Source organism: Astyanax mexicanus, chromosome 15 (genome assembly GCF_023375975.1).
Source record: "Astyanax mexicanus isolate ESR-SI-001 chromosome 15, AstMex3_surface, whole genome shotgun sequence".
NCBI classification, from domain to species: Eukaryota; Metazoa; Chordata; class Actinopteri; order Characiformes; family Acestrorhamphidae; genus Astyanax; species Astyanax mexicanus.
The window spans coordinates 2,142,526-2,163,578 of record NC_064422.1 but is presented as its reverse complement, the minus strand read 5'-3'; positions in this window follow the sequence as shown (position 1 = coordinate 2,163,578).

The window sequence follows — 21,053 nt, the reverse complement described above, 5'->3', positions numbered from 1 at the left end:
CTCCTCTCTCACTGCTTAGAGCGAAAACGGCTTCAAGGATTGTTTTTAAGTGAAAACTTCTCCTTCGATCAGAAATGAGTTTTTGAGACCTAAATCACATTATAACTGTGTAACATGCACGATCATCTCTTTTTTGTCGTTTCTTAAGTGTTTGAGTTTATTTGTATGTTGAATGTTGTAAAATCTTCTTTCACGCTGTGAAATGCGTTTTACTCTTAGTTTGAGATCATCTCTCACTGCTTATAGCGAAAACGGCTTCAAGGGTTGTTTTGTAGTGAAAACTTCTCCTTCGATCAGAAATGAGTTTTTGAGACCTAAAACACATTATACCTGTGTGAAAGGCACTAACATCTCGTTTTTGTCCTTTCTTAAGTATTTGGGTTCATTTGTATGTTGAATGTTGTAAAATCTTCTTTCGCGCTGAGAAATGCGTTTTACGCTTAGTTTGAGCTCCTCTCTCACTGCTTAGAGCGAAAACGGCTTCAAGGGTTGTTTTATAGTGAAAACTTCTCCTTCGATCAGAAATGAGTTTTTGAGACCTAAAACACATTATTCCTGTGTGAAAGGCACTAACATCTCGTTTTTGTCCTTTCTTAAGTTTTTGGGTTCATTTGTATGTTGAATGTTGTAAAATCTTCTTTCACGCTGAGAAATGCGTTTTACGCTTAGTTTGAGCTCCTCTCTCACTGCTTAGAGCGAAAACGGCTTCAAGAATTGTTTTTTTAGTGAAAACTTATCCTTCGATCAGAAATGAGCTTTTGAGCTCCTCTCTTACTGCTTATAGCGAAAACGGCTTCAAGGGTTGTTTTGTAATGAAAACTTCTCCTTCGATCAGAAATGAGGTTTTGAGACCTAAAACACATTATACCTGTGTAAAATGCACTAACATCACGTTTTTTCATTTCTTAAGTATTTGGGTTCATTTGTATGTTGAATGTTGTAAAATCTTCTTTCACGCTGAGAAATGCGTTTTACGCTTAGTTTGAGCTCCTCTCTCACTGCTTAGAGCGAAAACGGCTTCAAGGATTGTTTTTTTTTAGTGAAAACTTATCCTTCGATCAGAAATGAGCTTTTGAGCTCCTCTCTTACTGCTTATAGCGAAAACGGCTTCAAGGGTTGTTTTGTAGTGAAAACTTCTCCTTCGATCAGAAATGAGGTTTTGAGACCTAAAACACATTATACCTGTGTAAAATGCACTAACATCTCGTTTTTTCATTTCTTAAGTATTTGGGTTCATTTGTATGTTGAATGTTGTAAAATCTTCTTTCACGCTGAGAAATGCGTTTTACTCTTAGTTTGAGCTCCTCTCTCACTGCTTATAGCGAAAACGGCTTCAAGGGTTGTTTTGTAGTGAAAACTTCTCCTTCGATCAGAAATGAGTTTTTGAGACTTAAAACACATTATACCTGTGTGAAAGGCAGTAACATCTCGTTTTTGTCCTTTCTTAAGTATTTGGGTTCATTTGTATGTTGAATGTTGTAAAATCTTCTTTCACGCTAAAAAATGCGTTTTACGCTTAGTTTGAGCTCCTCTCTCACTGCTTATAGCGAAAACGGCTTCAAGGGTTGTTTTGTAGTGAAAACTTCTCCTTCGATCAGAAATGAGTTTTTGAGACCTAAAACACATTATACCTGTGTGAAAGGCACTAACATCTCGTTTTTGTCATTTCTTAAGTATTTGGGTTCATTTGTATGTTGAATGTTGTAAAATCTTCTTTCACGCTGAGAAATGGGTTTTACGCTTATAGTTTGAGCTCCTCTCTTACTGCTTAGAGCGAAAACGGCTTCAAGGATTGTTTTTTAGTGAAAACTTATCCTTCGATCAGAAATGAGCTTTTGAGCTCCTCTCTTACTGCTTATAGCGAAAACGGCTTCAAGGGTTGTTTTGTAATGAAAACTTCTCCTTCGATCAGAAATGAGGTTTTGAGACCTAAAACACATTATACCTGTGTAAAATGCACTAACATCACGTTTTTTCATTTCTTAAGTATTTGGGTTCATTTGTATGTTGAATGTTGTAAAATCTTCTTTCACGCTGAGAAATGCGTTTTACGCTTAGTTTGAGCTCCTCTCTCACTGCTTAGAGCGAAAACGGCTTCAAGGATTGTTTTTTTTTAGTGAAAACTTATCCTTCGATCAGAAATGAGCTTTTGAGCTCCTCTCTTACTGCTTATAGCGAAAACGGCTTCAAGGGTTGTTTTGTAGTGAAAACTTCTCCTTCGATCAGAAATGAGGTTTTGAGACCTAAAACACATTATACCTGTGTAAAATGCACTAACATCTCGTTTTTTCATTTCTTAAGTATTTGGGTTCATTTGTATGTTGAATGTTGTAAAATCTTCTTTCACGCTGAGAAATGCGTTTTACTCTTAGTTTGAGCTCCTCTCTCACTGCTTATAGCGAAAACGGCTTCAAGGGTTGTTTTGTAGTGAAAACTTCTCCTTCGATCAGAAATGAGTTTTTGAGACTTAAAACACATTATACCTGTGTGAAAGGCAGTAACATCTCGTTTTTGTCCTTTCTTAAGTATTTGGGTTCATTTGTATGTTGAATGTTGTAAAATCTTCTTTCACGCTAAAAAATGCGTTTTACGCTTAGTTTGAGCTCCTCTCTCACTGCTTATAGCGAAAACGGCTTCAAGGGTTGTTTTGTAGTGAAAACTTCTCCTTCGATCAGAAATGAGTTTTTGAGACCTAAAACACATTATACCTGTGTGAAAGGCACTAACATCTCGTTTTTGTCATTTCTTAAGTATTTGGGTTCATTTGTATGTTGAATGTTGTAAAATCTTCTTTCACGCTGAGAAATGGGTTTTACGCTTATAGTTTGAGCTCCTCTCTTACTGCTTAGAGCGAAAACGGCTTCAAGGATTGTTTTTTAGTGAAAACTTATCCTTCGATCAGAAATGAGCTTTTGAGCTCCTCTCTTAATGCTTATAGCGAAAACAGCTTCAAGGGTTGTTCTGTAGTGAAAACTTCTCCTTCGATCAGAAATGAGTTTTTGAGACCTAAAACACATTATACCTGTGTGAAAGGCACTAACATCTCGTTTTTGTCCTTTCTTAAGTATTTGGGTTCATTTGTATGTTGAATGTTGTAAAATCTTCTTTCACGCTGAGAAATGCGTTTTACGCTTAGTTTGAGCTCCTCTCTCACTGCTTAGCGAAAACGGCTTTAAGGGTTGTTTTGTAGTGAAAACTTCTTCTTCGGTCAGAAATGAGCTTTTTAGCTCCTCTCTCACTGCTTATAGCGAAAACGGCTTCAAGGGTTGTTTTGTAATGAAAACTTCTCCTTCGATCAGAAATGAGGTTTTGAGACCTAAAACACATTATACCTGTGTAAAATGCACTAACATCACGTTTTTTCATTTCTTAAGTATTTGGGTTCATTTGTATGTTGAATGTTGTAAAATCTTCTTTCACGCTGAGAAATGCGTTTTACGCTTAGTTTGAGCTCCTCTCTCACTGCTTAGAGCGAAAACGGCTTCAAGGATTGTTTTTTTTTAGTGAAAACTTATCCTTCGATCAGAAATGAGCTTTTGAGCTCCTCTCTTACTGCTTATAGCGAAAACGGCTTCAAGGGTTGTTTTGTAGTGAAAACTTCTCCTTCGATCAGAAATGAGGTTTTGAGACCTAAAACACATTATACCTGTGTAAAATGCACTAACATCTCGTTTTTTCATTTCTTAAGTATTTGGGTTCATTTGTATGTTGAATGTTGTAAAATCTTCTTTCACGCTGAGAAATGCGTTTTACTCTTAGTTTGAGCTCCTCTCTCACTGCTTATAGCGAAAACGGCTTCAAGGGTTGTTTTGTAGTGAAAACTTCTCCTTCGATCAGAAATGAGTTTTTGAGACTTAAAACACATTATACCTGTGTGAAAGGCAGTAACATCTCGTTTTTGTCCTTTCTTAAGTATTTGGGTTCATTTGTATGTTGAATGTTGTAAAATCTTCTTTCACGCTAAAAAATGCGTTTTACGCTTAGTTTGAGCTCCTCTCTCACTGCTTATAGCGAAAACGGCTTCAAGGGTTGTTTTGTAGTGAAAACTTCTCCTTCGATCAGAAATGAGTTTTTGAGACCTAAAACACATTATACCTGTGTGAAAGGCACTAACATCTCGTTTTTGTCATTTCTTAAGTATTTGGGTTCATTTGTATGTTGAATGTTGTAAAATCTTCTTTCACGCTGAGAAATGGGTTTTACGCTTATAGTTTGAGCTCCTCTCTTACTGCTTAGAGCGAAAACGGCTTCAAGGATTGTTTTTTAGTGAAAACTTATCCTTCGATCAGAAATGAGCTTTTGAGCTCCTCTCTTAATGCTTATAGCGAAAACAGCTTCAAGGGTTGTTCTGTAGTGAAAACTTCTCCTTCGATCAGAAATGAGTTTTTGAGACCTAAAACACATTATACCTGTGTGAAAGGCACTAACATCTCGTTTTTGTCCTTTCTTAAGTATTTGGGTTCATTTGTATGTTGAATGTTGTAAAATCTTCTTTCACGCTGAGAAATGCGTTTTACGCTTAGTTTGAGCTCCTCTCTCACTGCTTAGCGAAAACGGCTTTAAGGGTTGTTTTGTAGTGAAAACTTCTTCTTCGGTCAGAAATGAGCTTTTTAGCTCCTCTCTCACTGCTTATAGCGAAAACGGCTTCAAGGGTTGTTTTGTAGTGAAAACTTCTCCTTCGATCAGAAATGAGGTTTTGAGACCTAAAACACATTATACCTGTGTAAAATGCACTAACATCTCGTTTTTTCATTTCTTAAGTATTTGGGTTCATTTGTATGTTGAATGTTGTAAAATCTTCTTTCACGCTGAGAAATGCGTTTTACGCTTAGTTTGAGCTCCTCTCTCACTGCTTAGAGCGAAAACGGCTTCAAGGATTGTTTTTTTTAGTGAAAACTTATCCTTCGATCAGAAATGAGCTTTTGAGCTCCTCTCTTACTGCTTATAGCGAAAACGGCTTCAAGGGTTGTTTTGTAGTGAAAACTTCTCCTTCGATCAGAAATGAGGTTTTGAGACCTAAAACACATTATACCTGTGTAAAATGCACTAACATCTCGTTTTTTCATTTCTTAAGTATTTGGGTTCATTTGTATGTTGAATGTTGTAAAATCTTCTTTCACGCTGAGAAATGCGTTTTACGCTTAGTTTGAGCTCCTCTCTCACTGCTTATAGCGAAAACGGCTTCAAGGGTTGTTTTGTAGTGAAAACTTCTCCTTCGATCAGAAATGAGTTTTTGAGACCTAAAACACATCATCTCGTTTTTTCATTTCTTAAGTATTTGGGTTCATTTGTATGTTGAATGTTGTAAAATCTTCTTTCACGCTGAGAAATGCGTTTTACGCTTAGTTTGCGCTCCTCTCTCACTGCATATAGCGAAAACGGCTTCAAGGATTGTTTTTTTAGTGAAAACTTATCCTTCGATCAGAAATGAGCTTTTGAGCTCCTCTCTTACTGCTTATAGCGAAAACGGCTTCAAGGGTTGTTTTGTAGTGAAAACTTCTCCTTCGATCAGAAATGAGGTTTTGAGACCTAAAACACATTATACCTGTGTAAAATGCACTAACATCTCGTTTTTTCATTTCTTAAGTATTTGGGTTCATTTGTATGTTGAATGTTGTAAAATCTTCTTTCACGCTGAGAAATGCGTTTTACGCTTAGTTTGAGCTCCTCTCTCACTGCTTAGAGCGAAAACGGCTTCAAGGATTGTTTTTTTTAGTGAAAACTTATCCTTCGATCAGAAATGAGCTTTTGAGCTCCTCTCTCACTGCTTATAGCGAAAACGGCTTCAAGGGTTGTTTTGTAGTGAAAACTTCTCCTTCGATCAGAAATGAGGTTTTGAGACCTAAAACACATTATACCTGTGTAAAATGCACTAACATCTCGTTTTTTCATTTCTTAAGTATTTGGGTTCATTTGTATGTTGAATGTTGTAAAATCTTCTTTCACGCTGAGAAATGCGTTTTACGCTTAGTTTGAGCTCCTCTCTCACTGCTTATAGCGAAAACGGCTTTAATGGTTGTTTTGTAGTGAAAACTTCTTCTTCGGTCAGAAATGAGCTTTTGAGCTCCTCTCTCACTGCTTATAGCGAAAACGGCTTCAAGGGTTGTTTTGTAGTGAAAACTTCTCCTTCGATCAGAAATGAGTTTTTGAGACCTAAAACCTGTGTGACCTGTGTGAAAGGCAATAACATCTCGTTTTTGTCCTTTCTTAAGTATTTGGGTTAATTTGTATGTTGAATGTTGTAAAATCTTCTTTCACGCTGAGAAATGCGTTTTACGCTTAGTTTGAGCTCCTCTCTCACTGCTTAGAGCGAAAACGGCTTCAAGGATTGTTTTTAAGTGAAAACTTATCTTTCGATCAGAAATGAGCTTTTGAGCTTCTCTCTTACTGCTTATAGCGAAAACGGCTTCAAGGGTTGTTTTGTAGTGAAAACTTCTCCTTCGATCAGAAATGAGTTTTTGAGACCTAAAACCTGTGTGACCTGTGTGAAAGGCACTAACATCTCGTTTTTGTCCTTTCTTAAGTATTTGGGTTAATTTGTATGTGGAATGTTGTAAAATCTTCTTTCACGCTGAGAAATGCGTTTAACGCTTAGTTTGAGCTCCTCTCTCACTGCTTAGAGCGAAAACGGCTTCAAGGATTGTTTTTTAGTGAAAACTTATCCTTCGATCAGAAATGAGCTTTTGAGCTCCTCTCTCACTGCTTAGAGCGAAAACGTCTTCAAGGGTTGTTTTATAGTGAAAACTTGTTCGATCAGAAATGATGTTTTGAGACCTTAATCACATTATAACCGTGTAACATGCACGATCATCTCTTTTTTTGTCATTTCTTAAGTGTTTGAGTTTATTTGTATGTTGAATGTTGTAAAATCTTCTTTCACGCTAAGAAATGCGTTTTACGATTAGTTTGAGCTCCTCTCTCACTGCTTAGAGCGAAAACGGCTTCAAGGATTGTTTTTAAGTGAAAACTTATCTTTCGATCAGAAATGAGCTTTTGAGCTCCTCTCTCACTGCTTAGAGCGAAAACGGCTTCAAGGATTGTTTTTTAGTGAAAACTTCTCATTCGATCATAAATGAGTTTTTGAGACCTAAAACACATTATACCTGTGTGAAAGGCACTAACATCTCGTTTTTGTCCTTTCTTAAGTATTTGGGTTCATTTGTATGTTGAATGTTGTAAAATCTTCTTTCACGCTAAGAAATGCGTTTTACGATTAGTTTGAGCTCCTCTCTTACTGCTTAGAGCGAAAACTGCTTCAAGGGTTGTTTTGTAGTGAAAACTTCTCCTTCGATCAGAAATGAGTTTTTGAGACCTAAAACACATATACCTGTGTAAAATACACTAACATCTCGTTTTTTCATTTCTTAAGTATTTGGGTTCATTTGTATGTTGAATGTTGTAAAATCTTCTTTCACGCCGAGAAATGCGTTTCACACTTAGTTTTGAGCTCCTGTCTTACTGCTTAGAGCGAAAAAAGCTTCACGTGTTGTTTTGTAGTGAAAACTTCTCCTTCGATCAGAAATATATAAAAAAAAAATACTGTTATGTTCTCTTAGTGACACTAGAGGGCGCAAGAACACAACACATCAGAGTAATGTGTAAAAGCTCTTGTTGTTTCTTTGGCACAATGGACTTCCCGTAGTTGGACACTTTTATGTAGGAGAGTTTTACATGTATGTTTCACATGTCTACGTACAGCCCAACTGGCAGACTCTCAACAAACCGTCATGTAACTCAACTCAACAAACCGTCATGTAACTCAACTCAACAAACCGTCATGTAATAAAGAGTTGGGGTTCATTTGTATGTTGAATGTTGAAAAAAAAAAATCACGAAAAAAGTTTTGAGCGCTTAGTTTTGAGCTCCTATTTCACTCCTAAGAGCGAAATCTAGCTTCATGTGTTGTTTTGAACTGAAGACTTCTCTTTCGATCAAAAATAAGACCTAAACCACATTTTAACTGTGTAAAATGCACTAACATCTTGTTGTCAACAGTTCTCATGTGCTCTCTAAAAATAATATACTGGATCTACTTTTAAAAAATTGATTGCGTGTATCGTTTTGCAATCCTAACTAAACCTAACTAAAATGTTGTTGAGAAAAAGCTAAGAGACTTGTTCCCACCATCATTTTATTAAAAACGTTGAAGATTTATTTATTTGAACCTACCTAATCCATGTAAGAATTTCTTCATGCAAATATATATACATTTTAAAACATAACCCTTTTTTATTGGTTTAAAAAGTGGGCACAACAAACTGTTGCATAATAATAGACATTTGCAATTACAAAATAAAATATTCCAGCTGATAACAGCTGTTAAGAAATAAAATTGTTTATTTTTTTAATTAGCAAGTGAACTTTACGAGCTAATATTTTGTTGACGTTATTTCATACTAGCTTTCAGTCCATCCAGTTTGAGGAGTAACTTTTGAAAACTTCAAATGTATGCCTCAGTTGTCGGGTAGCTGAGATTAAGGGCTTATATAAGACCCATCAGAAAGACACAAAAGTCCCCTCAGGACTTCTGTTCCCCCTATCACAAGAGAGGCACTGGCTGGGGCAGCTTTGTTAAGCATAATTTTCATAACCTTCCCAGCAAGTTGTCTGTTCAGAACTTCAGCATCCTTATAGAAAAAAACAGTTAATATTTTAGTTTCAATGTTGCTGTAGTTACCGTAATGTTTTAAGGTAGATTTCATTTTTCCCCACAAAGTATTCCTTAAAGAGATCTCCGATGTAAACCACCATGCAACGGAGTGCAACTCCTCTGCGTCTTTAATAAAAATGTTAAACGTGTAGGTCATTAAAAAAATTATGTTGCACTACAGTCAATGACGAGTCAGGTTTGAATTCAATTGAAGTTCAAGGCTTTCACACCTACTTCCTTTGGTCCAAATATTCTAATTTTTCAGTCTGCTCTGAACCCAAGTGTCAGGTGTGAAAGGGGTCAATAGATTTTACTTGTGTGCGCCTTTCTTGTCACCTTACATGATTCAACATAAAACTGACAGAATATAAAATACATATATAGAGACAGAATATAGAATACACAGGGAAAAAAGTACAGAATAGGATTAATAATCACAAATCATAAGCAACTTTAAACAGATACATTTTGAGTTTGGATTTGAAATGTGGCAATGGTCTATCTTGAGTGAATTTCAGAGCCGGGGAGCAGAGCGGTTGAATGCTCGCTCTGCTCCACAAGACGGGCAGGAAGAATAGTGAGATAAATAGAAGAAGAGGTTCTGAAGGTACGAGCAGGTGTAGCAATGTGAAGAAGGTACGAAAGATAAGGAGGGGCAAGATTGTGAGGGGGGGGGGGGGTATTTTATAGTTCATTCGAAATGGGATAGGAAGCCAGTTAGTTGTAAAACAGGTGTTAAACGATGCATTGAGGGAGTCTGGGTAATGACAGTATGTAGTGTTTTTTGTGGCAGGCCAAAATAAAGAGAGTTGCAGTAGTCGAAACGTGAGGTAACCAGACTGTGGACCAGATTAGTTGTAGTGTGAGCAGTAAGAGAAGGATAAAGACGATTATTTTTTTTGTAGGCTGACCAACTATTGACATGGGATCCTAAGGAAAGTATGCTTTTGACAATGACACCCAGACACCCACTCTTGACCTGAGGGGAGGGAGAGATGGAGGAGTTATCAACAGGAATGTGGAAGTTATGAAATTTACTTAGTCTTGATTTGGTACCAATCAACAAAAGTTCTTTTTTATTGCAAATTTAATCAAAGAACATTTACACTGTAAAATGTACTGTAAAATTTACAGTAAGTAAGTGGCAGTAATTGACAAGTAACTTACTGTGAAATAAAATCACAGTAGCTAACTGGCAGTAATTGACAAGTTACTTACTGTGAAATAAAATCACAGTAGTTAACAGTAAGTTACTGAAAAAAAAATGTTAAATTAAATCACTGTTCAAAAAAACTGGCAGCAGCTGAATAGTAAATTAGCCTGTAAAAAATATTTCATGTATACTGTAATTTTGTATATAGTTGTATTGATCAGACTTAGTTAATGTTCACAATCACCAAACTGTCAATCACATCATGTTAATAAGAAGCTCTCAGGTCAAGTTACTTTTCAAACTTCTTCTTTTTTTCTACTTCTTCTTCTTCTTCAGGTGGTAAGTGTGTTGAATCCAAAATGATTTCAAATGACTACTGCCCCAACGTTTTATTTCAGCGAGAGAGTCAATGAGGGATGAAGGTGCAACATTAGGTTTGGTTGAGAGGTAGAGCTGGGTGTCATCAGCGTATCCTGATATATAATGTTTAACACTATAATGTGTAGTTTATTAGCTTCCCATAGACATCATATACTATGGGGGCTTCCCTACTAGCCCACTGCGCTCCGCAAAACCCGCAAGCTAATTTTCCCTTTACACACGGCCAGTGGCCTGTGTTAATAATACAAATTACAAAAATTAATCGGGGCTAAAGCCCCAGAAGCTTAAAGGAAATTTAAATGCTAACCCTTCTTTTCCTTTTAATTGTGATGAATGGTGTCTTGACAGGTGCGATTTAAGGCTACCCCATGTTCTATATCAAATGTATTTGATTTGATTTAAACGCATTTACAAATAATGTTGTCTCAAAGCAGCTTTACAGAAACATGATCAAGAATCAGGCAAAACATTAAACATAGAAAGTACAGAATACAGAACCCCCAGTGAGCGCAGAGATAAGGAAAAACTCCCTCAGTGCTTGAGGAGGAAGAATCCTTGGGAGGACCTAGACTCACATATAAGGGGGGACCGTCTTACCACTGGCCAAACGGCTTCTAAAAACGTCTTTGTATATCCACATAGGTTTTATAGTATAACAGGAGTATAACAGCGCCACTAACGGAAACAGTTACATTTAATGTAAGCTTGGATGTAATCTGTAAGATGAGCAGCTGATCTGTGGTAGGTGATGAAAAAGGCTGACTTCAGAAACTTCCATCAGTCTGGCCGGACAGGGGACATGAAAGCCTGAGGGTCCAGCATCCCTCGGTATCGGGTCAGACAGGTGGGCAGTCAGTGACTCGGAGGAAAGCAGAGATATGTATTTCGTTTTTCCTGGATTTGTGTAAAACATTATCAGAGTGTGGCTAATGACTCCGGCAGATCTGAATAAAACAGCCTACCTAAAGGGAGCGAGCCAGAAGGTAGCATAGACACGGAGGCACCCTGAAACCCCGGCATCCACCCACTCCACCATTCACAAACCTGAATGATCGCGTGCAGTGAGCGAACAACAGCACCAGCATCTCAGTTTACCACAATTCCCTATATCCACGAACACCTGGATCTGCAACCTTATCTAAAGAGAAAAACATTAATTACCAAAAGCTAAACTAAACAAGTAATTGTTTAATCTAGACTTAACGATTGACACTGTGTGTAAGTACCGAACATATTCGGGGAGATTATTCCAGAATTGGGGTGCTTTATAAGAGAAAGCTCTTTCTCCTGCAGAGCTCTCCTAAATTCTGGGAACTATAAGAAACCAGCACCTTGTGATCTAAGTGATCGCAGTTATGGGGTCTCGCAGTGATGCGGTCTCGCAAATACGCAAGTGCGAGCCCATACGCTTTATACGTTCACAGGAGAACTTTATAGTCTATGCGGAATTTGACTGGAAGCCAGTGCAATGCTTACAGGACTGGACTAAAATGTTCAAATGTTCTAGTTTTAGTAACGATCCTGGCTGCAGCATTTTGAACTAGCTGCAGGAACATTCTGACAGTAGCGCATACAATTGTCGGAGGTAATGAAGGCATACACTCATTTTTCTACATCATGCAGGGATAAGGCATTTCTTAGCCTGAGCTAATCTCTCACTCCTTTGTAAATATCGGAGTGCATTTAAGAGCACTAACAGTATATTTAAAAAATATTTTCCATTTCCTAGTGCACATACAATATATCTTTTTGTATTTCTATAAAATTTATTTTAACGTAATACATCTTAAATTATACTTTAATGTGCTGAGGTGTAGAAAAGCTGTTCTAGTAACATTAGATATGTGTTTGTCGAATGCTAGATGTGAACAGCGGTTTAATTACATCTGGTAGTAGGCCTACCTGTTGTAGTAATGTGAAATCTTCGGTAACAGAGTTTTCTTCTAGATCAGCCACACCAGATGACAGAGAGGATGTGCTATTTATCTGTTTAAATTTATCCCAAATGCATTTTGCGGATAGTGCTGAGCTCCTCTCTCACTCCTTTGTGAAAACGAAGTACATTTAAGAGCACTAAGAGTATATTTAAAATAGGTCAAGAATACTAAAAGAATATTTTACATTTCCTAATAATATACCTTTTTAAGATATTAATTTTAATTTAAGATATATTACTTTAATATACCTTTTTTGTATTTCTATAAAATGTATTTTAATGTAATACATCTTAAATTATACTCTAATGTGTTGATAGAGAATACATTTAAATCTAAACATACTAAAGCACATTTAACCAAAAGTGTTTTTACATATCATTCTATTTTAAGTATATTATTTAAAAAGCATATTTTATTTTAAAAAATACCTTTTACGCTATGCTATGGTACAATTTGGAAAACATTTATATTATGCTTAAATCCAACGTAAACAATTGAATGGACTTCACTCACATTCTAAAGCAAACATGCCTCCAGTGTCACATAAAATTACACGAGTTACTTTCTTATTACATTCAGGCAATAAAATGTACATTATTGTCATGTATTATGTTGTATGTATGTATGTATTTATCGGTGTATTGTTAAAAACATTCTTACATTCATCTTCACATTAAATTAAAGTATTGTAGTGTAAAGTAAGTGTTTTGTAGTTTTGATTATTGTAGTTTTACACTTCCAACTTTAAAAATAAACAGAAAGAAACAGAATTAAAGTTAATTTTCTAATGTATTTAATTTTTCATAAATATTGAACATATAAAAACACATATGTACACATTTTTAACAAGCAATTCATTATTGTGTTCAAATTCTTTGTCTTTTTCAACGTGACAAATAAAATGAAAAAAAAAATGCATTAATTCATATAGACTATAACTACTGGGAAACCTGCTCATTTTTTGTTTCTACAGAAATGAAGGGTATAAAAATTATTCTAGCATGCTATCATTACTCTCTATAGAAAGCTTTAATTGCATTCAGCATGAAGAGCATTAGTAATGTCAGAGTATTAGATGGTCACCACCCCACCTCATCCCCAAAGCACCACCTCAGTACCACTGCCCTCTGTTCAATGGATCTTTCCACGTGATTCCATAATTTTATTTTAAATGTGACAAAAATTTTGGATCTGTAAAACATTTTCAGTCTCTCTCTACATTATTCGGTAGAGGAATGGCATATGTTTTTTTGCTTTTGATCATGACACATTTTGCAATTTTTCAATAGATTTATTTCTCTTCTGTCGAGTGGAAATATACATAATCTCCAAGGAAATGACTTTAATACTGGATCATCATTAAAGGCTTTAGTGGCTAGGTTGTATTATAAAGACGCTCAGTTTGAAGCAGTACCAAACCTCCTTACATTTCCACTCGGGTATTCTGATTTGGTATTGAAATAATTGCTGTTCTGAAGCTGAGAGAAGAGATCTTTGATGTCATTGGTTGCATTCTTTATGCACTTTTCTCCCCTTTTAGATAGACTATTCCACCTGAGGAATCTCTTTACAATCTGGACAGGCACATGTGTAGTTCCATTGCAGTACTTCACTAGAGTGCCATTTGATTATTTTTTTTTTTTAAGTTGCCCAGAAAGGACCCCATTTCTTTACGCTGGCTGCAATGTGTGTCAGCAGGTGTACATTGAATGCAGGTGTACATTTTGCTGTGATTTATTGAATCAAGCCACATATTCACCTTCTGTCCAGTCACACCAAGACAAAAACTATGTTGGTACACCAATCATCTGAAACGTTTTTTAACCCCATCAATACCGATGGGCCTTTCACCCCATGAATGGCTGTTCTGGAGTAACTGACATAGCATGGTCATAATGTTTTGTCTCAGATCTGAGAACAGGTTTTGGTTTTCTAAATGTATAGGGTCCTCCACCTGTGTGATATTTTTTAAGATTTGTATTTGCATCAAATACAAACTGGCATGCTTCACATGGTGTTGGACATTTTCCCTTGTCCCCAAGTACATAGAACGTGAGAAGCAGTGAAAATGATGTTCATAATGACCATACTCTACATAAGCTTTGTTAAACAGGTACACACTTTCTGGCACTAACCCAGGGGCATGTTCATTACAAATCTCGAGGAGATGTTCCAGAGCCAAAGGACTTAAATAATACACCTTCTGTTTACTTTCACAATATTATAAAACACATTCACTTTAAATTTATTACAGAAATCCAAATGTAATTTTATTATAATATAATATAAATATTATAATAATATTATAATAATATTTTAATTTGTTAAGAATTAAACATAGGTTCTTGATCTTCAAAAGTGAAAGGTCCAACTGTACCTACAGTTCAGCTACTAAGCTATGGTTTCTGATCATTGTGATCTTTGTATGAGAATTTTCCTAGTTAATTGTTACCTCTAATTTATGCATTTTAAATTTGTAGCATCATTAAAACATATCGCTGTGCCTCTGGCTGTGGATTGTACAGGACAGGAAAGACTGCAGGTTTGAAGAGTTCTGGTTAAAGGCTTCGCGCTCGCAGTTTAAAATGTAATCAGCCAGTTAGAGCGCAGCCTCGGTCTGGGTGAGGCGGAGCAGCTGAAGGCTGCGGAGAGCTGCGCTGAATGAGCAGGGCTCTTATTAGTAGGGCGCAGTGGCTGGGTAAGGGCTGGTGAACGACTTTTGAAAACGATATCTGATGGTGGACTAGTAAATAAGTAGCACAGAGTTCAGAACATGTTATCTTACCTAATGTAAATGGCGATAAAACCATATTAGACCATAGTTTTAACGTTAAGCTACGAATGTGAATGTAAGTTAACTAGTTAGCTAGCTTACCACTACGAACGTTAGTTTGCTAACTAACTAGCTAACTAGCTAGTGAGATAACCTAGACAGCAACCTAGCAGAGGCTGTGCAGTGCAGTGCAAAGCTTCATTAGATTCAATTCTCAGTGTCTTTTTGTAGTCTGAATGAATATAGCAGTTCCAAAGTGCAATACATGATTTAAAATAACTGTTTACGTACAAAACTGGCAAGATAGATTATGTATAAATTTATGTGTATATATTGTATACTCCAAGACATAGTATAGCCTAATAAAATCATACACATTTTCCCAATAGTGACATGTATCTCGCATTATTAGAGGCTAATAAAACTTTCTAATATTGTAATATTTATTATATATGTAACAATACGTTAATAAAATGTAGTATCTTTCAACAGATATTTTTGAACATGAAGATTAAAAGCAGAACAAAGAAGAAAAACAATAGAAAATGCAATAGAAATATATTATAAATAAATAGTATAATACGGTGTTCACCATCTTTCAAAACCTTGTTATCCTGGCATTTATCAAATTATACTGCAAACATCTGCATTACTCTAGGTTTATGGCATCTTGTTGCTTCCTTTGTAGTTCTCTGGGAATTTTCCAAATTTAGGATTATCACCTTCATCAGGTTACTTGTTGGTCATCATCAATTACATCACCTTTTTTGCTCAGGCCTACAATGCGGTTCCCCATTATACATCAGCTGTATAATTACATATTGTAGACTATTACTGTCATTCCTCCACAGATTTATTACTAGTAGTTTTCTGACCACAGAAACAATGTTGATCGTGCAAGATCGTACTCTTTCGATTTCTGTGATTGTGAGTGTCTCTAAGTTTAACATTTTTACATTTTTTATTTAATGTTGTGCTCACACACTGTCAAAAAAGGCACAAAATCACATGGTTGAGGCTCTTAAAGAAGATCTCAGGAAGAGAAAAGGCCTGATCCCAACACAGCCCCTCCACTGTGTGATACAGATACAGACTCAGACATAAGAGTTGTTGGCCTGGAATTCACAACCATAAATTAGTAAAACATAAAAAGTCACTGGAAATGGTGAGTTTCAGCAGTAGTAGCTAAAAATGTAGTCCTAACCAAAAAAATCAATAGTTTTGTTTATGGTGAAAGAGAACAGATCTTAGAATTATGTTAAGGCTCATCGGTTTCAAAGACAGAGCTGCATAACTGAAACTTTTATTTTCCATGTTCAGAGTTTTACTTCAGGGTCTTCTAGAATAGATTAATGTTTTCTATTTATATACTGTACATCTATATTTACCGTTTTGGCCATTTTTAAGCAAAAGCAATCAATGGGTTATAAAACCCTATTTTTGTTGGTGGAAATGCACAGAACGGTTCAACATTTGGTGCGTGAACGCGAACAAAGCCTGTTCCATGTTGGTGGAAAAGTGCTCTTTGTGGTAAATGCTGTGCCCTGACCTTTTTCAACAGCGTTCTATATTTAATATGTAAATCAAGTTAGATTTAAAGCTCACATTGCTGATTTAACACTGGCAAATTTGCTGTGTGTTTGCAATGTATATTTTTGTTTTTTAATCCTGTTTTTGTTTATCCTATACACAATGCACAATATAAATTCCTGTAAACCTTTTTAATTTGTTGTGGTAGGTTGCTCACACTCTTACAAAGGCAAATATGTTATAACATAGTTCATTACTAAGTTTATTGTAACATTTAAATGTTTGTTGTGTTAAAGAGTCTAATAGATGCTGAAAGTGAAGAGAGCTTTGTGCAGCCTACGAAAAAGAGATCTGTGCTCATTGAAGACATAGTGTCAGCACTTAAAGGTATGTAACATACCACAGTATGTATTATTTTTCTCTCAACAAAAAACAAGTTATGTGACATCCACAAATTCTTTAATCGTGTTCTTGTTTTTTTTTTACTTAAAGTTACCAAATATTGGGAAAAAACTGAAGGAGGTTGTGGCAGCAATTGAAGGCTCCTCCTCTCTCACTGGCACCCTCATGCTAAGGGCAGGGGCAGTATACATTAAAAATATGTTATACTTTGAGAAAACCATTTTTGCAGCCTGGTATGTGTCAAAATAACATTTATGTGAACGACATTTTACCAACAGAGCACAGGTCAAAACATCACACTGCCCATTATAGGGCTTTGTGTACCTTTGGGGAAAAATAAATTAAAATAAACAAACAATTAAATATATATAAAGGTTTATTTATCCAAATATAAAATCTCATATCAACTTATCAATTTTAACAAGTGCAGTGTGCAGCTTTAGTGACTGGAGCACAGCAAACAGGCTGACTACATACATGGTGCTGTGAAAAAAAGATTATAAAGATGGATACCCAGGCAGGAGTATTAAGAACTGAAAAAAAAAACACATTCCCTGTTGTTTTGACACTGTTGGTTGTAATGGTGTATTTGACTGCCTAGATTTGCAGTGTTTTAACAGCGTGTGGTGGGGTTCAGAAAGACATTTTTGATAATCAGTTCATACTTAGATCATCTATAATCCCCTAGTGTAGAAATATGTCTTTGCAAATAGTGGTGTTTTTTTCTTAGTCCTGATTTTTATGAATGAAGATGATGTCATTTCCCATCCTGAAATCTGCCCGTATTTCACATCATGTTTTTATTTCTAAAACTTGAACAAAGTGAAACAGTTTGTTATTATTTTTATCTATGACCTATAGACTATGACCAAGGACAGTGAGACAAAATTAAATGATGCAATTCTTTTTCTTTTCCTTCAATAAAGTTAACCCTATCTTCAACAGGGGGCCTCAACTGGAGGGAGTAAAATTTTGGCAGCATTATTTTTTACGCCTGCTGATATTATGTGGAGTTATGTGTCATAACTAAGTTTTGGGAGTGATCCACGCCCTCACTCCTCCCACTTCCATCCCTATTTAAACCGTCACTTCCTCTCTACCTACTCATTGAACAAACCTCGCCATCATTATAATTATCTTACCATCGTATTCATCTTTGCCATCAGCATCTTCACCCTTGTAGTCGTTGCCCCCATATCTCTGCCACCATCGCTGCTCTGTCTATTGTATTGTGCCATTGTCGTCACCACGATCCTTGGCACCCTCACCATACTCACCTCCATCACCATCGCATGGCCATCTTCACTATCGTCGTCATCACCACCATCTTTGCATCACCATCGTCACCACCGTAGTCGTCATCTTCGTGGCGGTCTTCACCGTCATAATCACCTCCATCTTTGCCCACATCACCATCATCGCCGCAATCTTCTCGCCGGCATCTTCATCACTTTCACCTGCTTCGCCTGCATCATTGCCTTCGTCATCGGCATGGTCTTGAGCGTAATCTCGCTCTCGTCATTGCCCTCTTTATCGCCATCGTCATCACCACCATCTCCGCCTGCATCGCCTTCATCGCCGCCATAGTCTTCATCACCATTGCCATTGTCTCTGCCTACATCACCGCCTTCATCTCCGTTGCCGCCATCTTCTGGCCTGCATATTCGTCTCTTTCTGCATCACCTTCATCTCTGCCACTGTTGTCATGGCCATCCTCATTGTCTTTGTCTCTGTCATCGCCATCATCGCTGCGATCTTCTCGCCTTCGTCTTCATCTTCCTCATCTTCATCGCCATCGTCTTGGGCATCACCTTGCCCTCGCTTTGGCCATCTTCGCCACCATGGTCACCATCACCACCATCTCTGCCTGCATCACCTTCATCATCTCTGCCACAGTTATCATGGCCATCCTCATTGTCATCGTCTCTGTCTGTCATCGACATCATCATCGCTGCGATCTTCTCGCCTTCGTCTTCATCTTCCTCGTCTTCATCGCCATCGTCTTGGGCATCACCTTGCCCTCGCTGTGGCCATCTTCGCCACCATGGTCACCATCGCCACCATCTCTGCCTGCATCACCTTCATCATCTCTGACACAGTTGTCATGGCCATCCTCATTGTCATTGTCTCTGTCTGTCATCGCCATCATCGCTGCGATCTTCTTGCCTTCGTCTTCATCTTCCTCGTCTTCATCGCCATTGTCTTGGGCATCACCTTGCCCTCGCTATGGCCATCTTCATCACCATGGTCATCATCGCCACCATCTCTGCCTGCATCACTTTCATCACCTCTGCCACAGTTTTCATGGCCATCCTCATTGTCTCCATCTCTGTCTGTCATCGCCATCTTCGCTGCGATCTTCTCGCCTTCGTCTTCATCTTCTTTGCCTTCGCCGCCATCGTCTTGGGCATCATCTTGCCCTCACTTTGGCCATCTTCACCACCATCGGCATCATTGCCACCATCTCTGCCTATGTCATCACCATCATCGCCGCAATTTCATAGCTTGCACCTTCACCGCCCGCATAATCGCCACCATCTGGGACATAATCTCGCCCTCTTCATTCCAATCTTTCGTTGCCGTTGTAACAATCACCCTCACCATACTAACCTTTGTCACCGCCACCATCGCCTTCGCCTCCTTACCCATCTTCGCTACACCAGTCTGTCTGTCCTCCCTGCCCATCCTCCATCATCCCAACACCAGTCCGTCTGTTCTCCCTTCCCATCCTCCATCTTCCCACCGCCATTCCAACTGTCCTCATTCTCTCTGTCCTCCCTACTCTTTTTCCATCTCCCGTTGCTGCCATCTTCCCACTCCTTCCCATTCCATCGCCTCGGTCTTCCCACTCCGTCTTCCCACTCCATCGCCCTGTCTTCCCACTCCGTCTTCCCACGCCATCGCCCCGTCTTCCCTCTCCGTCTTCCCACTCCATCGCCCCGTCTTCCCACTCCATCGCCCCGTCTTCCCACTCCGTCTTCCCACTCCATCTTCCCACTACATCGCCCCGTCTTCCCTCTCAGTCTTCCCTCTCCTTCTTCCCACTCCATCGCCCCGTCTTCCCACTCCATCGCCCCGTCTTCCCACTCCGTCTTCCCACTCCATCTTCCCACTACATTGCCCCGTCTTCCACTCCATCGCCTCATCTTCCCTCTCCGTGTTCCCACTCCATCGCTTCTGTTGGGCCATCAGGGGCACCCCTTCTACCTTACCAGGTCGCTCCTGCTGCGCATGCGGGTCGGTGGCTGCTTTTGGGGCCTTTAAACTACATGTACAACACGTGCATCATTCCATTAAGTCGCTCAACACTACCTTTCCACTTCAACCGATTTCTGCCACCAAGGACCTCATACATTCCTATACTCGAATAGGCTGGCAGCACCTTCAAATACCTTACTTAATTATTCCCTACCTTTCTTTCCTTTGACTTCCACACTGCCTTCCCCATGCATCGGTTCATCCTCTGGCTTTCTCCAAGACTACAAGGTCGGACTTCCAACACTCAGTTGCTTCTTAAATCCTAGCAGTGGTCGAAAGTTCTGATTTAATTTTTGGGGCTTCGGCTTCACACTTTACTGCGAAGCTGCCCCGAACTCCATCCCAAATACTCTGAGTTCGCTCCCCCTCTTTCTTCTTCTCTGCCCAGTCAAGGGCGTGAGTCAATACTAGCAAAGTGGAGTTATGTGTCATAACTAAGTTTTGGGAGTGATCCACGCCCTCACTCCTCCCACTTCCATCCCTATTTAAACCGTCACTTCCTCTCTACCTACTCATTGAACAAACCTCGCACCCACCTCCTCCCCATCTTCCTCCTTCTTTAATTTTATTCTCTTCTAATGTTTCTCCTCATGAGAGGGGGGGCTTCGGCTTCACGCTTTACTGCGAAGCTGCCCCGAACTCCATCCCAAATACTCTGAGTTTGCTCCCCCTCTTTCTTCTTCTCTGCCCAGTCAAGGGCGTGGGTCAATACTAGCAAAACTCCCCCTATGGTCTCAGCACTGCAATGTCTAAATGTAATGCAATTTATGTTTCATCCATGTTATGGTGTGTAGAGTTTGTCCTGTGATGCATTTTACTATATCTTCAACAGGGGGGCTTCAAATAGGGGGAGTATAATTTTGGCAGCATTACTTTTTTACGCCTGCTGATTATATACTCCCCCTATGATCTCAGCACTGCAATGTCTGAATCTCATGCAATTTATGTTTCATCCATGTCATGGTGTGT